General features: G+C 45.7%; 1 long non-coding RNA gene across 1 annotated transcript; it reads left to right on the top strand.

The window, feature by feature from the left end:
• The first annotated feature begins 1804 nt into the window (after positions 1-1804).
• Positions 1805-11728, top strand: LOC129655996 (uncharacterized). Its single transcript, XR_008716151.1, has 3 exons — positions 1805-1965; positions 3495-3607; positions 11502-11728. It is a non-coding gene; the product is annotated as an uncharacterized LOC129655996 (long non-coding RNA).
• Positions 11729-17057: the final 5329 nt, after the last annotated feature.

Raw genomic sequence — 17057 nt, 5'->3', positions numbered from 1 at the left:
TCGTCAAGCCTACTAATTTTGCCTGGGCTTCTAAGATCTGACCGGGGAGGCCTTAGTGTCTCCTCTGCTTTGGGAGAAAGGGAGGACGCCTGTGGCCTTCGTAGGTGATATAAATTCCCTGCTTTGGAATTTTATTCAGCCTCTTTTCTTCACTGAATTTTCCTACTGAGCTATCCTTATTTCAGCCTCTTTTCTCCACTGAATTTCTTCACTGAGCTATCCTTATTTCACCACTCTTTATATCCTTAATTAACGTTTAATTAAGCCGTTGTTTTCTGATTCTCGCCGACGCCGTCCCCACTTCGAATTCCCTGGATTCACCGGGGCTGGACCCCGGCAACAACCCACTCCAGTAGTCTTGCCTGGAGAATCCCCATGGGCAGAGGAGCCTGGCAGGCTGCAGTCCATGGGGTTGCAAAGAATCAGACACAACTGAGTGACTAAGCACAAACATTCTTGTACAAGTTTCTGAGAACATATCTTTTCAGCTCTCTTAGGCACATACCAAGAAGTAGAATTATTGGATTATGGGGTAATTCTATTTTGATCATAGAAATCATTTCAGGATCAGCTAGACTGCATTTTGGGTTTCCCTGATGGCTCAGCAGGTAAAGAATCTGCCTGCAGTGCTGGAGACACAGGAGATGTGGGTTTGATTATTGGTTCGGGAAGATCCCCTGGAGTTAGAAAATGGCAACTCACTCCAATATTCTTGCCTGAAAAAATCCCATGGACAGAGCAGCCTGGCGGGCTATTGTCCAAAGGGTTGCAAAGAGTCTGACACGACTGAGCAATTAAGCACAGCTTGGTGTGAGGTAAGGGTCTAACATCATTCTTTTGCACCAAACTATCCAATGTTTTGAGCACCATTTGTTGGAAAGATTTTTCATTTTTCATTGAATAGCTGTGGCACCCTTGTTGAAATTAGTTGATCGTGTTGGCTCTTTCCTGGACTCTCAATTTATTCCATTGATCTATATGTCTGTCCTTGTGCCAGTACCATATTATCTATGTTACTGTTGTTTTTTAATAACTTTTGAAATCTGGAAGTGTGAGTTCTCCTACTCCTCTTTTTCAGGATTATTTTGGCTATCTTACATTCCTTAGAAAACTGTATTAAACTTGCATGCTCTGACCTTGCTGAACTCATTTATTAGTTATAATAGTTTTTAAGTGGATTCTTTAAGATTTTCTATGTAGAAAATCATGTTATCAGCAGATTGTGATAGTTTTACTTCATTATTTATGATGGTTTATATTCCCTTTCCTTGCTTAATTGCCCTCACTAGAACCTCTCGGACAATGTTGAATAGAAGTCATGAGAGTAGGTATCCTTGTCTTGTTCTTGGCCTTAGGGGGAAATCATCCAGTCTTTCATCATTAAGTATAATGTTAGATGTAGATTTTTCATTGATGTGCTTCATCAGATTGAGGAATTTCTATCTATTCTTTGTTTTTCAGCTGTATTTACTATAAAAGGCTATTGGATTTTGTAAAATACTTTTTCTGAATTTATTGACATAACCACTCTCGAGTCCAGTGATTTTTGTACTTCAGACAGATACTAGTTTCAGTCAGTTATATTCATGTATTACTATGATATTATGATTTACAATAAGAAGTACATATTTAATCTTCATCCCCATTCCAGGCACAAAGCTCCTAAAACCCTTGGAATTTCCTAAGTTTGGAGAGCTTAGAAGGTGTCTTATGTTGATGGGATGACTTTTAGAAAGCACCTAAGCCTGGGGCTGGTTTCCAGGGGAACAGACCATGTGATTAGAGCATTGAGACTTTCAGTCCCACCTCCCAGCATTGGGGGAGGGAAGAGGGGCTGGAGGTTGAATCAGTTGCCAACTACCAATTATTTAAGCAATTATGACTATGTGATGAAGCCTCCAGTAAAAACAAAATGAAATAAAACTTGTTCAGAGAGTTCCTGGGTTGATGAACACAGAAATCAGGGTAAGTGGCATGCCCAGCAAGATCATGGAAACTCCATGCATCTTTCCCACATACTTTGTCCTATGTGTCTCTTCCATCTGGCTGATCCTGAATTATGGCTTTTTGTAGTGAACTGGTAACCTACTACGTAAAATGTTTCTCTGCATTTTGTGAAATACTCTAGCAAATTAATTTAACCTAAGGAGGGGATCATGGGATCTTTTGATTTAAGCCAGTTGGTCAGAAGCACAGTGACAACCTGAACTTGCATTTGGAGAGTCTACACCCACAGTCAATGTCCCATGAGGTCCTGAGCTCTATCCATTGGACAGAAGGCTTACAAATGTCCCACAGCCCCCAAGACACTGGTGCTGGGCTGCTTGCAACCCCAGAAAACTCTTATAAATTTCTGGCACTTAATGCAGGCTTTTACTTCCTATCCCCTTACTGTCAAGCCCGCTTTCACCCCTTGCCTTGTAAGAAGGGGGAATGACCTGGGATCTAAGTCCTTCCTCTAGAACACAGTTCCCATCTGTGTGTCAAGCAAATTGTTGAGCTCTGGCCACTCCTTTCCAAGTGATGATAAGAGAGCCAGGGTCACTTCCTCTTTTTTTCTTGGCCAACTTCCCTAAGTTTCCATGATAAAGCCTGCTCCCTATCCTATAGGAATTTTCAAGGACTTTCCCTCTGAAACCTGATATACAATAGTGGCATCACAAAAGACCCACTTTGCAAAAGGGCACAAGACCCTGGAAACTGAGCAGTGGGTTCACAACAGTGATTTTCTTAAAGGACAGAAAACCAAAGGCACCAGGGCTATTTCTTCAGCTTCCACTCTGCCCACCACTGCCCCTCTCCAACAGGCAGCTTCCCTACCATCCCTATGCTTCAACCCTGAACAATCATCTGTTTCCATTTTCCAGATTTTTTTTCTCTTGCCTCCACTTCTTCGAAATAGATGTCCAAAAAGTCTGAGTATTTTCTTCTTTTTTCCTCTGCAATACAGATTAAACCATTACTACTTAATGATTGAATTAAATCATGTAAATTTAATTACTACATTAAATCACTACAACTATTGCTGAAATGAAGGATATAGTAAAGAATGAGGAGGAGGAGTAGGAGACAGAGGGGTGGGTTCTGCCTGGGTTGGCTTTGTCCTGTTCCTAGAACATCCTAAGGAATTCTCGGAGGGTGGGAGCTGTGTGAACAGCAGAAGATAAAATGCTGAGACAGCTCTGTTGCTGGTGGCCAGAGTGACAGAACTCAGTTTCAGGATGCTGGCAAGAATTAGTGGTAGCAGGAGAGGAAGCAGATCAGTACTGAGGGTGGGAGCAGGCAGAATCCTGTTTCGATATGCAGTTAGACCCAAGTCATAGCAGGAAGGTAAGAATGAAACTGTATTAAGTCCACACCACGTACAGGGCATTGGGCTAGGAGCTTATATACATTCTTCCATGTACTCCTATAATCTGGAAGAGTGTTATAGTTTGGTAATGTAATGTTTAATGTAATGTTTGGTTCTGTTCATAACTACCTGGTCTGCACAGATGCATGCACCTGGCTTCAAGGGACATGAGGAAAAGGCTCTTTTAATGTTGGGTGAAGCCAGGGAGGAGAGAACACAAACTCTGTGCATTCTTTTTTGTGAACCCTCCAAACGGTAAGTAATTCATCATGTTCATGGATGCCTAACTCTGGAGTAAAGCAAGGAAGTGCTTATCTCTAGGGATGGGAACCTTGTGATTTGTAGGGGACACAGGGATTCCTGGGGTGCAGGGGTGTTCTATCTAGTGACCTGTGGTGCTTATGTGGATGTTTCTTTATAATTCATTAAGCTATACATTGATTGTTATGTTCTTCCAGAATTGTTTTTCACAACTAAAAAGGTCTTTAACAAAGAATACTGTGAACGGCTTTGGAGCATAAAATGTTCCAGTGTTTGGGTTTTTCCCTTAGGATTTATTCCAAGATATGGGCAATAGAGCAGATGGCATGAACATTTTATAGTTCCTGATACACATTACATTTGCATTTCTACCACTACAAGTACGTTTAAACATGTGCCCAAATGACCTTTAAGTGCTTGTATTTTTCCTTGTTGAACTATTTATACATATCTTTGAAAATTATTCGCCAGAGAAATCCAGTCATGTTTAGGATGCTGACTACTAGCAGTTTGAAGGCAGAGAGGTGTCCATGGAGATGAAGCTACTAAAGACACCAAGCGGGGAGGGTGTAACTGGCGGGAGCAGCTGGTGTCCTTTCCCCAGGCTGCAGGTGCAGAGCTGTCAGAATCCTTTCTGTTTGGCTCCACCCATGGGAGAAATCTTGTTCACGCTTCAGAAGCAGGAGACCAGGCCTCTAACTTGTTTCTGACCTGCCTGGACACTGCCTGGATTCTGTGCCTGCCTGCAAACACAGCAAGTCAGGTGGCACTTTAGATAAGAAAGGGAGTGGTCTTGGAATTCTTTAGCCCCTGGAGGTCTGAACAACCCCGTGGAGTCTAACAAAATCCTATGGTTCACAATGTGAAACAAACAGCATTGTAAAAAGATTAAGGTAAAACCAGAGCTACATTTTTGCTCGCAAACTGATAATGGTATCAGTTTGCAGCCTGGGATTATAAACTGAGCCCCCGAAACTGCAATTTGTAGTCTTGCCCATTGGATGGATGCATCCCCTGGGACCTTTTCCCAATTAGGACTCCAGATTGTTGCTAATGAGGGACTTCCCAGAGCTAAGTCTGCACCGTTGGTTGGCCCAATTTTGTGATGTATGTGCTCTTACTTTTCTCTATTGTTTCTATTTCTCTTCTTTCATTGACTGCATATTGCAATTAAGTCCATTAATCCTCCATTATATATTGAAATTGTTTATGGTGTGTGACAAGAAGTTTGTTTTGTTAATGAATCCTTCAAACCTAAAACAAAACTAAAACTTTTGGTAAAGCACCAGTGTTCACTGAAACAGCTCATGAAACAAGACTTGGGATGCAGAGTGAGCATACTTCGTATCTGCCTGAGAGGAGCAGGTCCAGAGGGGCTCAGACAAAATGAAACAAGGCAACTGAGACACAGGGCTGGATGAACACACACAGGCAGAAGGTGGAAAGGAGCGCTTGAGCTGGGCCAGATTATTATTATTGGCAAATTCAGACTTAAATTGAAGAAAGTGGGGAAAACCACTAGACCAATACAGGTATGACCTAAATTGAATCCCTAACGATTATACAGTGGAAGTGAGAAATAGATTTAAGGGACTAGATCTGATAGACAGAGGGCCTGATGAACTATGGACAGAGGTTTGTGACACTGTACAGGAGACAGGGATCAAGACCATCCCCATGGAAAAGAAATGCAAAAAAGCAAAATGGCTGTCTGGAGAGGCCTAACAAATAGCTGTGAAAAGAAGAGAAACCAAAAGCAAAGGAGAAAAGGAAAGATATAGCCATTTGAATGCAGAGTTCCAAAGAATAGCAAGGAGAGATAAGAAAGCCTTCTGCAGTGATCAGTGCAAAGAAAACAATAGAATGGGAAAGATTAGAGATCTCTTAAAGAAAATTAGAGATACCAAAGGAACATTTCATGCAAAGATGGGATCAATAAAGGACAGAAATGGTAGGGACCTAACAGAAGCAGAAGATACTAAGAAGAGGTGGCAAGAATACACAGAAGAACTGTACAAAAAAGATCTTCATGACCCAGATAATCACGATGGTGTGATCACTCACCTAGAGCCAGACATCCTGAAATGTAAAGTCAAGTGGGCCTTAGAAAGCATCACTATGAACAAAGCATGGAATTCCAGTTGAGCTATTTCAAATCATGGAAGATGATGCTGTGAAAGTGCTGCACTCAATATGCCAGCAAATTTGGAAAACTCAGTAATAGCCACAGGACTAGCAAAGGTCAGTTTTCATTCCAATCCCAAAGAAAGGCAATGCCAAAGAATGCTCAAACTGCCGCACAATTGCACTCATCTCACACGCTAGTAAAGTAAAGCTCAAAATTCTCCAAGCCAGGCTTCAACAATACATGAACCATAGACTTCCAGAAGTTCAAGCTGATTTTAGAAAAGGCAAAGGAACCAAAGATCAAATTGCCAACATCTGCTGGATCGTGGAAAAAGCAAGAGAGTTCCAGAAAAACATCTATTTCTGCTTTATTGACTATGCCAAAGCCTTTGACTGTGTGGATCACAAGAAACTGTGGAAAACTCTTCAAGAGATGGGAATACCAGCCCACCTGACCTGCCTCTTGAGAAATCTGTATGCAGGTCAGGAAACAACAGTTAGAACTAGGCATGGAACAACAGACTGGTTCCAAATAGGAAAAGGAGTACATCAAGGCTGTATATTGTCACCGTGCTTATTTAACTTATATGCAGAGTACATCATGAGAAATGCTGGGCTGGATGAAGCACAAGTTGGAATTAAGATTGCTGGGAGATACATCAATAACCTCGGATATGCAGATGACACCACCCTTAGGGCAGAAAGTGAAGAACTAAAGAGCCTCTTAATGAAAGTGAAAGAGAAGAGTGAAAAAGTTAGCTGAAAGCTCTACATTCAGAAAAATAAGATCATGGCATCTGGTCCCATAACTTCATGGCAAATAAATGGAGAAACAGTGGAAATAGTGGCAGACTTTATTTTTTTGGGCTCTAAAATCACTGCAGATGGTGACTGCAGCCATGAAATTAAAAGACGCTTACTCCTTGGAAGAAAAGTTATGACCAACCTAGACAGCATATTCAAAAGCAGAGACATTACTTTGCCAACAAAGGTCCACTTAGTCAAGGTGATGATTTTTCCAGTAGTCATTTATTGATGTGAGTTGGACTATAAAGAAAGCTGAGTGCCAAAGAATTGATGCTTTTGAACTGTGGTGTCGGAAAAGACTAGGATTGCAAGATCTATCCAGTCCATTCTAAAGGAAATCAGTCCTGAATATTCACTGGAAGAACTGATGTTGAAGCTGAAACTCCAATATTTTGGCCACCTGATGTGAAGAGCTGATTCATTTGAAAAGACCCTGATGCTGGAAAAGATTGAAGGCAGGAGGAGAAGGGGATGACAGAGGGTGAGACTGTTGGACGTCATCACCGATTCAATGGACGTGAGTTTGATGGACTGGGAGGCCTGGCATGCTGCAATCCATGGGATTGCAAAGAGTTGGACGCGACTGAGAGACTGAACTGAATTCAACTGAAAGATACTGGCTCTTTGGAAGAAAAGGTATGACAAATCTAGACTGTGTATTAAAAAGCAGAGACATCACTTTGCAAACACAGGTCTGTATAGATGAATCTATGGTTTTTCCAGTAGTCATGTATGGATATGAGAGTTGGATCATAAAGCAGGTTGAGTGCTGAAGAACTATGGTGGTGAAGAAGATTTTTGAGAGTTCCTTAGACAGCAAGGAGATCAAATCAGTCAATCCTAAGGAAATCAACTCTGAATATTGGTTGGAAGGACTGATGCTGAAGCTGAAGCTCCAATACTTTGGCCACCTGATGAGAAGAGCTGACTCACTGGAAAAGACCTTTATGCTGGGAAAGATGGAGAGCAGGAGGAGAAAGGGATGACAGAGGATGAGATGGTTGGATGGCATCACTGATTCGGTGGACATGAGTTTGAGCAAACTCTGGAAGATAGTGAAGGACAGGTAAGCCTGACGTGCTACAGTCTGTGGGGTCGCAAAGAGTCGGCCACGACTGAGTGACTGAACCACAACAGCAGCAAGAAGTTTAGACATGGGGAGTAGGGTGGGAGGAGAAGCTAAAAGAGCTGTGAGCAAATAGGGAACTGCATGGAATGGGTGAAATGTTGGGCATGTTTGAGATTAGACTTGGATGTCATGCTCAGAGTTAAACTTTACCTTGTAAGTTGGCATTTTCCAAAGTATGTTATACCTTGACTCAGACGCTAATTTAGTAAAGCTCAGGAATGCTTTTGCTTGAAAAAATAAGAAGGAACGTGGAATCCCAAGGTTATGTATGCTGTGACATACCAGATTAAAGAATTTAAACTGATGTTCCCACAGGAGTAGGGATTGTGACTATCTCAGAAGGGACCAGTCTGTACATTTCCCAGAGTTTTCTGAATTTGTGCCCCATCTCCTTTCTTGGGAAGTGTTTCTCAGAACTGCTGGTCTGGAATACGCTGATGGAACACAGTGGGAATTGCTGATGTAGGTGAACCGGATGCCAGCTTGTGGTACAGTGCGTGCGGGAGATAAGCTATGTTCTGTTCTTCCCATGAGCCCTCACCTTCCCCTCCACTTCCCTCCTTCAGTAGCTCGTCAGAAATGTGATCCTTTCAATGAAACCCCACTATATTGTCAGTAGCACAACCACATCTCTGCATGAAACGTGAGCTGTTTGAGGTAGACCTGTCTGCCCCCACCACAGACCCCCTTCTGTGGTACACTGGTTCCTTCTACATATATTAATAAGCCCCTGTGTGCTGTGCTGTACTCAGTTGCTCAGTGATGTCAGACTCTGTGACCCTGTGGACTGTAGCCCACGAGGCTCCTCTGTCCATGGGATTTTCAGGCAAGAATACAGAGTGGGTTGCCATTTCCTTCTCCAGGGGATCTTCCTGACTCAGGGGTCGAACTCACATCTCCTGCATCTTCTGCATTATAGGCAGATTCTTTACAACTGAGCCATAGTGGGGAGTCCTAATGAGCCCCTACGGTATACCAGTGCTCCAAGTGCTTAGGATACAACCACGAATGAATCCAAAAAATACTCTATCTCCTTCATTCCAATAGAAGGAGAGGGACACTACACAACAGTCATGATAAATAAGGGAATGGTATAGTGTGTTAGGGGATAAGGCTCAGGAGAGTGGTTTCAGTTTTACATCAGGAGGTCAGAACAGGCTTCGTCAAAGAGAAGACCTCTGAGGAAAGACTGGGAGGAGATGATGGAGTGGACATCTTAAGGAATAGTTTTCCTGGCAGAAGTGCCAGCTCTTGTAATGGCCCTTGTGGGGACTGTGCCTGGTGTGTTCCAGGAACGAGGCCAGTGTGGCTGAGGCAAGAGCCGTAAGAGAGTCTGAGATCAGAGCAGAAACAGGGAGCCAGGTCAGGTCCATCTAGACCTGGAACCTCACAATGCCCATGCCAGAAGGGGCCTCGAAGATGTGCATGATGATCCACCACTTGCTGGTCAGATGAGAAAATGAGGTGGACAGGGTTGACAGGCACTGAAATAGACCCTGGTTCCTGCGCAGTTTCTCAAACCCAGCTCTTGCTAGTGAGGACCCTGCCTGGGTCCTGCGCAGGGCTGTGCCCTCCACTCTGTCCAGACGTCCAGGAAAGACCACCCAGGTGGCCACAACCGCGGGTCAGAGACTGGGTGGCTGCCGTTGCAGCACTGCCACCAGGGGGCGCCGGGCCGGCGCGCAGCTTCTCCCTTCATCCCTGGAAACTCCCCGATCGGCTCCTCAGGACTGCCCCTACCTGACCCCAGCTTCGGCCCCCGCGGTGGTTCCTTCCTACCCAGGCTTGCCGCTTTGTCTCAACTAACCTCCGGCTCACTCCTCTCTATCTCCGCCATCCCCCACCCCTCTTACCTCTGCCCCAGCTGTGGGGTGAGACAGCCCGGCCTGAAGAAGAGCTCTGAAAAGGGGACCCCCCCACCCCCGGGTTTTGAGGGGCGGAGGAATGGGACATGCGGAGGGGCGGCTGCAGGCGGGGGCGGGGGCGGGGCGGGGTGGAGTGTGCGCATCACCCGTGTTGTCTACCCTGCTCCCCCGGGGCTGGCTCTTGCTCTTTCCCTGTTGTGTTTGCTGCTGAGGGGTCCCAGGGGGCTCATTTGGAGCCAGGGAACAGGGCAACCTGGGAGTAAGGGCTGAAGAGAGATTCAGAGAGAAGGGGGGCCTTTGCCCGCCAGAGCCCCTGGGAAAGGAGGCTGCCTCTCCCCCTAACCTCACTCGCAGGGTTTATCCCCTTTCATCAGCCACAGCCCCGGGAGGGGAGACTGAGGCACCAGAGGAAGGCTTCCAGGCACCTCCTTTCCTGCCTCTGGTTCCTGAAAGTGTCAGGACCAGGACAAGCAGGGGGTGGACTCTGCCCGCACACCGCTCTGCTCCGGGCCACTCAGGAGCCCACAGGGCTGGGGCAGCGCTGCTGCAGCCCCTTATCAAGGCTCTGTGCCCAGGCCACACCCGCCTGGCACACACAACCAGCCTGGAGAGGAGAGACGTCCAGAGAGCCCCCTCCCCACTGCTCCACAGCCTGGGGGGCCGAATCCAGCTTGGGGTGATGCAGGTCTCCCCCCATCGCCCTCCAGGGCCTCCGACTGGTCCCCACCCTGACCTGGGGTTGCTTTCTGGGCCTCTGAGGCCTGAACCCCGAACCTGAAGAGTAGAGATCAGCGGGAGTCCCCAGGCGCCTTCCCTGAACTATGGTCTGGCTGAATAGCTGGCCTGAGGCCGGGAGCAAGTTTCCCCTCTCCAAGGGCAAACTTCCTGCTGGCCACAGGCCCGGGAAATCCCAGAAGCCAGCTTCCCCTGCCCCACAGGGACTCCCATCTGCCAGGCCAAGGCAGGGAGCTGCTGGGCCCTCCCACAGCAGAGGGAGTGCCAGGCAGGGGGAGAGCTGAGAGCACTGGGGGCAGGGCTGGGGCTGGGGCCTGCCAAGGACAGAGGACTGGGCGAAAGAGGAGCTGGGGAGACTGAGGAGCAGGGCCAGAAGCCCAGGAGGGAAGGCGAGGGGACTCCCTTCACCCTTCACTTCTGGGTATCAGGCTGTATCACTGTTATCCTGCTCAGGGGAGAGGGTGAGGGCACAGTGGAGGTGGGCAGCCAGGAGACACAGAGAGGTAGGTGCCAGGTTTGCCTGTCAGGCCTAGGAGGAGGGGATCTGATCGTGATGGGCTGAGGTGGGGAGGAGACAGCTGGCAAGACCCACTTTCTCCCATGGGCTGGAACATGGTGGTCCCGCCTGCCCCCACCCCTACTCCCACCACACACAGTCTGCTGGGGGCAGGAAAATAGGAGAGGGGGGAAGGACAGTGTGAGAGGGAAGGTGTCCTCGTGGCAGAAGGCAAAGTCCCACCCCAACCTCCCATCCCCAACCCAGGCACCCTCCCACCCACCCCCAAATCCCCCCAGCAGGAGAGAAGGCAGCGCACAGGGACTGGTGCTGGGCATTTCAGTGGTTATTCTTGTCCTGTTTCCCTAGAGATCTTGCCCCCTCACAACAGCTGTGATGGGTTCCTCCTCCAGCTCATCCTTGCATTCCAGGGCTCCTCATCCCCACCACAATGGCCAGAAACCCTTTTCTGGGCTCTGATACGTGGCTGCATAAGTGTTCTAAACACTGCGGTTTCCTGGGTGTGCCTCAGGTCTTCCATTAGTAACAAGTCCAGGGCAGGGACCTTGACCTCAGGTCACAAGCCAGTCTATGTGGAGAGGGGATGGGGGAGCCACCAATGGATTTTTACAGCTCCAAATCCTAATTAAAGATTCCCTGTCTCTCCATCACAACCTACCCAAACCTAACCTTACATCTCTCCTTTCTCCACTTTCTTCTCAAATCCAGGCCATCAGCCTCTTCCAACTTCCTGGTCTTCACCAACTGGTCTGCCCTTCTCCCACTTACTGAGGCTGGAAACCTGGAGTCATCTTCATTCCTTCCTCCAACAGCACAGATACAGGCTCACATCCAGCCCTGCCTTTTTCAGGGCTCCAACCCAGGTCACAAAAGATGAGTAAGGCAGTGGCCTTGCCCTCAAGGGCATCACCGTGGTGTTCCTGCTGCTGCTGCTAAGTCTCTTCAGTCGTGTCTGACTCTGTGCGACCCCAGAGATGGCAGCCACCAGGCTCCACCACCCCTGGGATTCTCCAGGCAAGAACACTGGAGTGGGTTGCCATTTCCTTCTCCAATGCATGAAAGTGAAAAGTGAAAGTGAAGTCTCTCAGTCGTGTCCAACTCTTCACGACCCCATGGACTGCAGCCTATCAGGCTCCCCCATCCATGAGATTTTCCAGGCAAGAGTACTGGAGTGGGTTGCTATTGCCTTCTCCCACGGTGGTGTTAGTCACACTGTAATAAGTTCTATACTGGAAGGCCTGAGAGCTTTGGAGTCAGAGAGCTGCATTTCCACTAGGGGCATGAGGAAGGCAGCCTGGACTGTTTCTGTGCTTCCTTCATGGAAAGGACAAAGTTCTGCTCAGTGACTGGCTGGGGGACTTGGACAAGTTACTTCGCCTCTGAGCTTTTGTTTTCACAACAACAATATGGGGATGGTAAACTCTTGCAGGATTTGGGAGGATTAGCTGTGATGATAGCTAACATTTACTCACCCTTATTAGGTACCGAGCCCTCTCCTAAGAGTTCTGTAGGGACTTTTCCCTCTTTGTTGACAGCTGTCTAACCCGGGGTCTGAAAGCTTCGAACTCTTCAGAGCCTCAGACCAAGACTCGGGGGCTGGGCTGATAGATGCAGAAACTGTGAAAGAGTTGTTAACCAAAACTTTAGAAATGGAGATCTGATTGAAATAAAAAGGTAATTATTGGAGACTTGTTATGACTGCAGCCCAGGAGATAGATTCCTCTAGCCCAGAAAGGAGGACTTGGAGGAGGAAAGGGCAAGGAATGGATGAGGGGGAGGAAGAGGTGGAAAGATAGGGAAAATAAGAAGAGGAAGTAGCAAGTGAAACCAAAAAAGGAAATGGGTATTATAGCTACATACCTGCACACACCCTTATGTCCACAGCAGCACTACCCACAAAAGCCAAAACACAAAAACAACCTAAATGCCCATCAACAGATGAGTGGGAAAAAAAATCTGGGGTATATATACCACTTAGCCATAATAAAGGATGAAATAATGCCACTTACAGCAACATGCATGGACCTAGAGATTATCATACTCAGTGAAGTAAGTCAGAAAGATAAGTACTATATGATATCTCTTATATATGGAATTTAAAACATGACACAAACTTACCTGCAAACCAAAACAAGCAAACATAGAGAACAAATTTGTGGTTGCCAAAGGGGAGGGGCTGAGGGGAGGGATGGATTGGGAGTTTGGGACCAGCAGGAGCAAACTATTATATAGAGAATGGATAAAGAACAAGATCCTATCACAGGGAACTATATCCAATACCCTGTAATAAACCATAATGCTAAAGAAACAAGTTATTTAAAGAAATACACACAAAAAAAGAAGTACTTGAATTTTGTTCCATGGGACAACTAATGGGGGAGGTTTATGAAGTCAAAACCTCCAAGGTTATTGTTAGTTACAAGAGTTCTCAAGAATTATAAGCAAAGTTGGCAAGAAGTAAGGGTGCTGGTTAGGGAAGGATTGGTTGAGGTCTGAAAAGTTTGCATAGTTACAAGGGGAGATCTTAAGACCTCCCCTTGGTAAGGTTGCAGCTGGCAGATATTCAAAATGCCCTGGTGATGTCCTTAGGTCTGGTACAGTTCAAAAAAAGTTCAGGTTCTTAGTTGTGCAGAAACATGTCTGAGACCAGATCCTCAAATGCCAACTAACTCCATTTTTGTGTTAATTATGATTCAGTTCAGTTCAGTCGCTCAGTCGTGTCCGACTCTTTTAGACCCCATGAATCGCAGCACGCCAGGCCTCCCTGTCCATCACCAACTCCCGGAGTTCATTCAAACTCACGTCCATCGAGTCGGTGATGCCATCCAGCCATCTCATCCTCTGTTGTCCCCTTTTCCTCCTGCCCCCAATCTCTCCCAGCATCAGAGCCTTTTCCAATGAGTCAACTCTTCGCATGAGGTGGCCAGAGTACTGGAGTTTCAGCTTTAGCATCATTCCTTCCAAAGAACACCCAGGGCTGATCTCCTTCAGAATGGACTGGTTGGATTACTTTATTGTAATTTCAACTTGTCATCAGAGTGGGGAGAAGTGCCCCCAAGGGCACTGCCACACAACCCCCCAGCCCCATTGCCCAGTTATGGTTATGGAACACAACACTGAGAAACCACAGTCCTTCCAGCTAAAGGTACCACAGATCAGAGTTCAGGGCTGTCAGCACCTGGAAGTTTAAAGGGGAAAAAATCTGAAAGCATGACAATCTAAAAGGCATGAGATCCAAGTTACAAAGTAAATTGTCTAAATCCCTGGGTGGAAGCTAGACATATAAGAGGGAGACCATATAAAAGTAGGGATATAGCAGAGAAAAATCTGTTACTGACAGATAAAGATACCAAAAAAAAAAAAAAAATCAGACCTGTGAATATTTTTTAAAAAAACTGAATTCATACCCCATTGTTGTACAGCTTGTTGGTAAAAAGCTGAAGCCAGATAGGCTTCAAGAACAGAGTCCAAATCCGGCAGAACAACTCACAAAAATGAGAGATTACTGACAAGTAAGGAAGCCAGTGATGAACAACTTCTGAAAATGAATGAATAATTTGAAAGACACTTCACTGAAGGGCAAATTGCAAAGAAGCACATGAAAGGTGGAAAAAGTGCGTACATCATTAATTATTAGAGAAATGCAAATTAAAATCACACATTACACAACCCTATCATGGCTAACACGAGAAGACCAAAAATGCCAATTGTTGGAGAGGATTCGGAGCAACTAGGATTTTCATGCATTGCTGGAGGTACTGAAGATGGCACATCCACTCTGGGAATTTGGCAATTTCTTATCATTTTAAATGTACACTTATCATATAACTCACTGTTCTACTCAAATATGGACTCAACGATCCTAAAAAAATAAAAAGCAAGGATGAGATTAGGTAACACAATACAGGTACCCAGAAAGCAAAATTTAATTCCCAGGGTTGACTTGGGTGACCTGAGAGTTGGTATCTGCTTAAATTTTGTACCTTACATGTCTTCCTTGCCTCACCCTAGTCCTAGTTTTGAGAAAACACATCTACACAAAGACAGGCATCTTCTTAGTGTCTTCATTGTGTTAGTTGTGTTAGCTGCTCAGTCATGTCTGACTCTTTGTGACCCCATGGACTGCAGCCCGCTAGGCTCCTCTGCCCATAGAATTTCCCAATCAAGAATACTGGAGTGGGTTGCCATTTCCTCCTCCAGGGAATCTTCCAGACCTAGGGATTGAATCTGGGTCTCCTCCATTGCAGGCAGGCGCTTTATCCTCTGACCCACCAGGGAAGCCATAGTGTCTTTATTGCTAACAGTCAAACTCTGGAAGCAACCCACGTGTCTATCAACTGGTAAACTGATAATCACACTGTGGTACATTCATACAGTGGAATAATACACAGCAACAAAAAGAAATAAGAAATGAACAACCAATATACACAAAAACATGGTGGAGTCTCCAGTGCTTTATGCCAAATGAAAGAAGTCAGACACAAAAGACTACACACTGTAAGATTCCATTCACATAAACTCTAAGGAAGGACAAAATTAGAGTGTCGGAAAGTAGATCAGCGTGGCCTGGATCAAATGGGATCCAGAGGAAGGGGATTGGTTGAAAAAGGATACAGGAAGTTTTGAAGTGATTGAAACAGCTTTATTGATTGTGGTAGTGGCTATCTCATGGTATTCATTTGAGTAAATGTGTGAATGAATAAATACATCCAAATTCAAACCGAATTTGTTGAATTCCCATAAAGCAGGCTTAGAAACCCTGAGTCTCAAGGATAAATACAGACTGTACTGGGAACTGACCCAAATGCCAGACAAGTATTTATTCAGAGTCCTCTTCTTTTCACCAAATAAGGACAGAGTGAGAGGTAGTGTCCTGGGCTCATCAGTGATGAACAAGGAATCATCCATGGAGCATACATCTAAAGGGTGTATGCTTTCTTTACCTTGTGGTAAAGAAAGACACACACCCATCCTTAATTACAAATAACACACGCTTCAGAGGCAAAGTAAACGATGCCAGTGACCAGATCTAGTAGGATGAAGCTGGGATTTGGAAGAAAATGGAGGCTTAGGGGTAAGTGGGAGCAAGGTTCATTTTTCAGGGCTGACCCAGTCTTTATTGAGACCTGACCTGCCTCTTGAGAAACCTGTATGCAGGTCAAGAAGCAACAGTTAGAACTGGACATGGAAGAACAGACTGGTTCCAAATAGGAAAAGGAGTACATCAAGACTGTATATTGTCACTCTGCTTATTTAACTTATATGCAGAATACATCATGAGAAATGCTGGGCTGGAGGAAGCACAAGCTGGAATTAAGATTACCAGGAGAAATATAAAAAACCTCAGATATGCAGATGACACCACCCTTATGGCAGAAAGTGAAGAGGAACTAAAAAGCCTCTAGATGAAAGTGAAAGAGGAGAGTGAAAAAGTTGGATTAAAGCTCAACATTCAGAAAACTAAGATCATGGCATCTGGTCCCATCACTTCATGGCAAATAGATGGGAAAACAGTGGAAACAGTGGCTGACTTTATTTTTCTGGGCTCCAAAGTCACTGCAGGTGGTGATTGCAGCCATGAAATTAAAAGACCCTTATTGGACTTCCCTGGTGGCTCAGATGGTAAAGCGCCAGTCTACAATGGGATAGACCTGGGTTCGATCCCTGGGTTGGGAAGATCCCCTGAAGAAGGAAATGGCAATCCATTCCAGGACTATTGCCTGGAAAATCCCATGAACAGAGGAACCTGGTAGGTTACAGTCCATGGGGGTCACAAAGAGTCAGACACGACTTCACTTTCACTTTCACTTACTCCTTGGAAGGAAAGTTATGACCAACCTAGACAGTATATTAAAAAGCAGAGACATTACTTTTCCAACAAAGGTCCATCTAGTCAAGACTATGGTTTTTCCATCGGTCATGTATGGATGTGAGAGTTGGACTATAAAGAAAGCTGAGTGCTGAAGAATTGATGCTTTTGAACTGTGGTGTTGGAGAAGACTCTTGAGAGTCCCTTGGACTGCAAGGAGATCCAACCAGTCCATCCTAAAGGAGATCAGTCCTGGGTGTTCATTGGAAGGACTGATGTTGAAGCTGAAACTCCAATACTTTGCACCTGATGCGAAGAGCTGACTCATTTGAAAAGACCCTGATGCTGGGAAAGATTGAGGGCAGAAGGATAAGGGGACAACAGAGGATGAGATGGTTGGATGGCATCACTGACTCGATGGACATGGGTTTGGGTGGACTCTGGGAGTTGGTGAT

Source organism: Bubalus kerabau, chromosome 6, assembly GCF_029407905.1.
Source record: "Bubalus kerabau isolate K-KA32 ecotype Philippines breed swamp buffalo chromosome 6, PCC_UOA_SB_1v2, whole genome shotgun sequence".
Taxonomy (NCBI): domain Eukaryota; kingdom Metazoa; phylum Chordata; class Mammalia; order Artiodactyla; family Bovidae; genus Bubalus; species Bubalus kerabau.
This window is presented reverse-complemented; position numbering and strand designations above follow the sequence as displayed.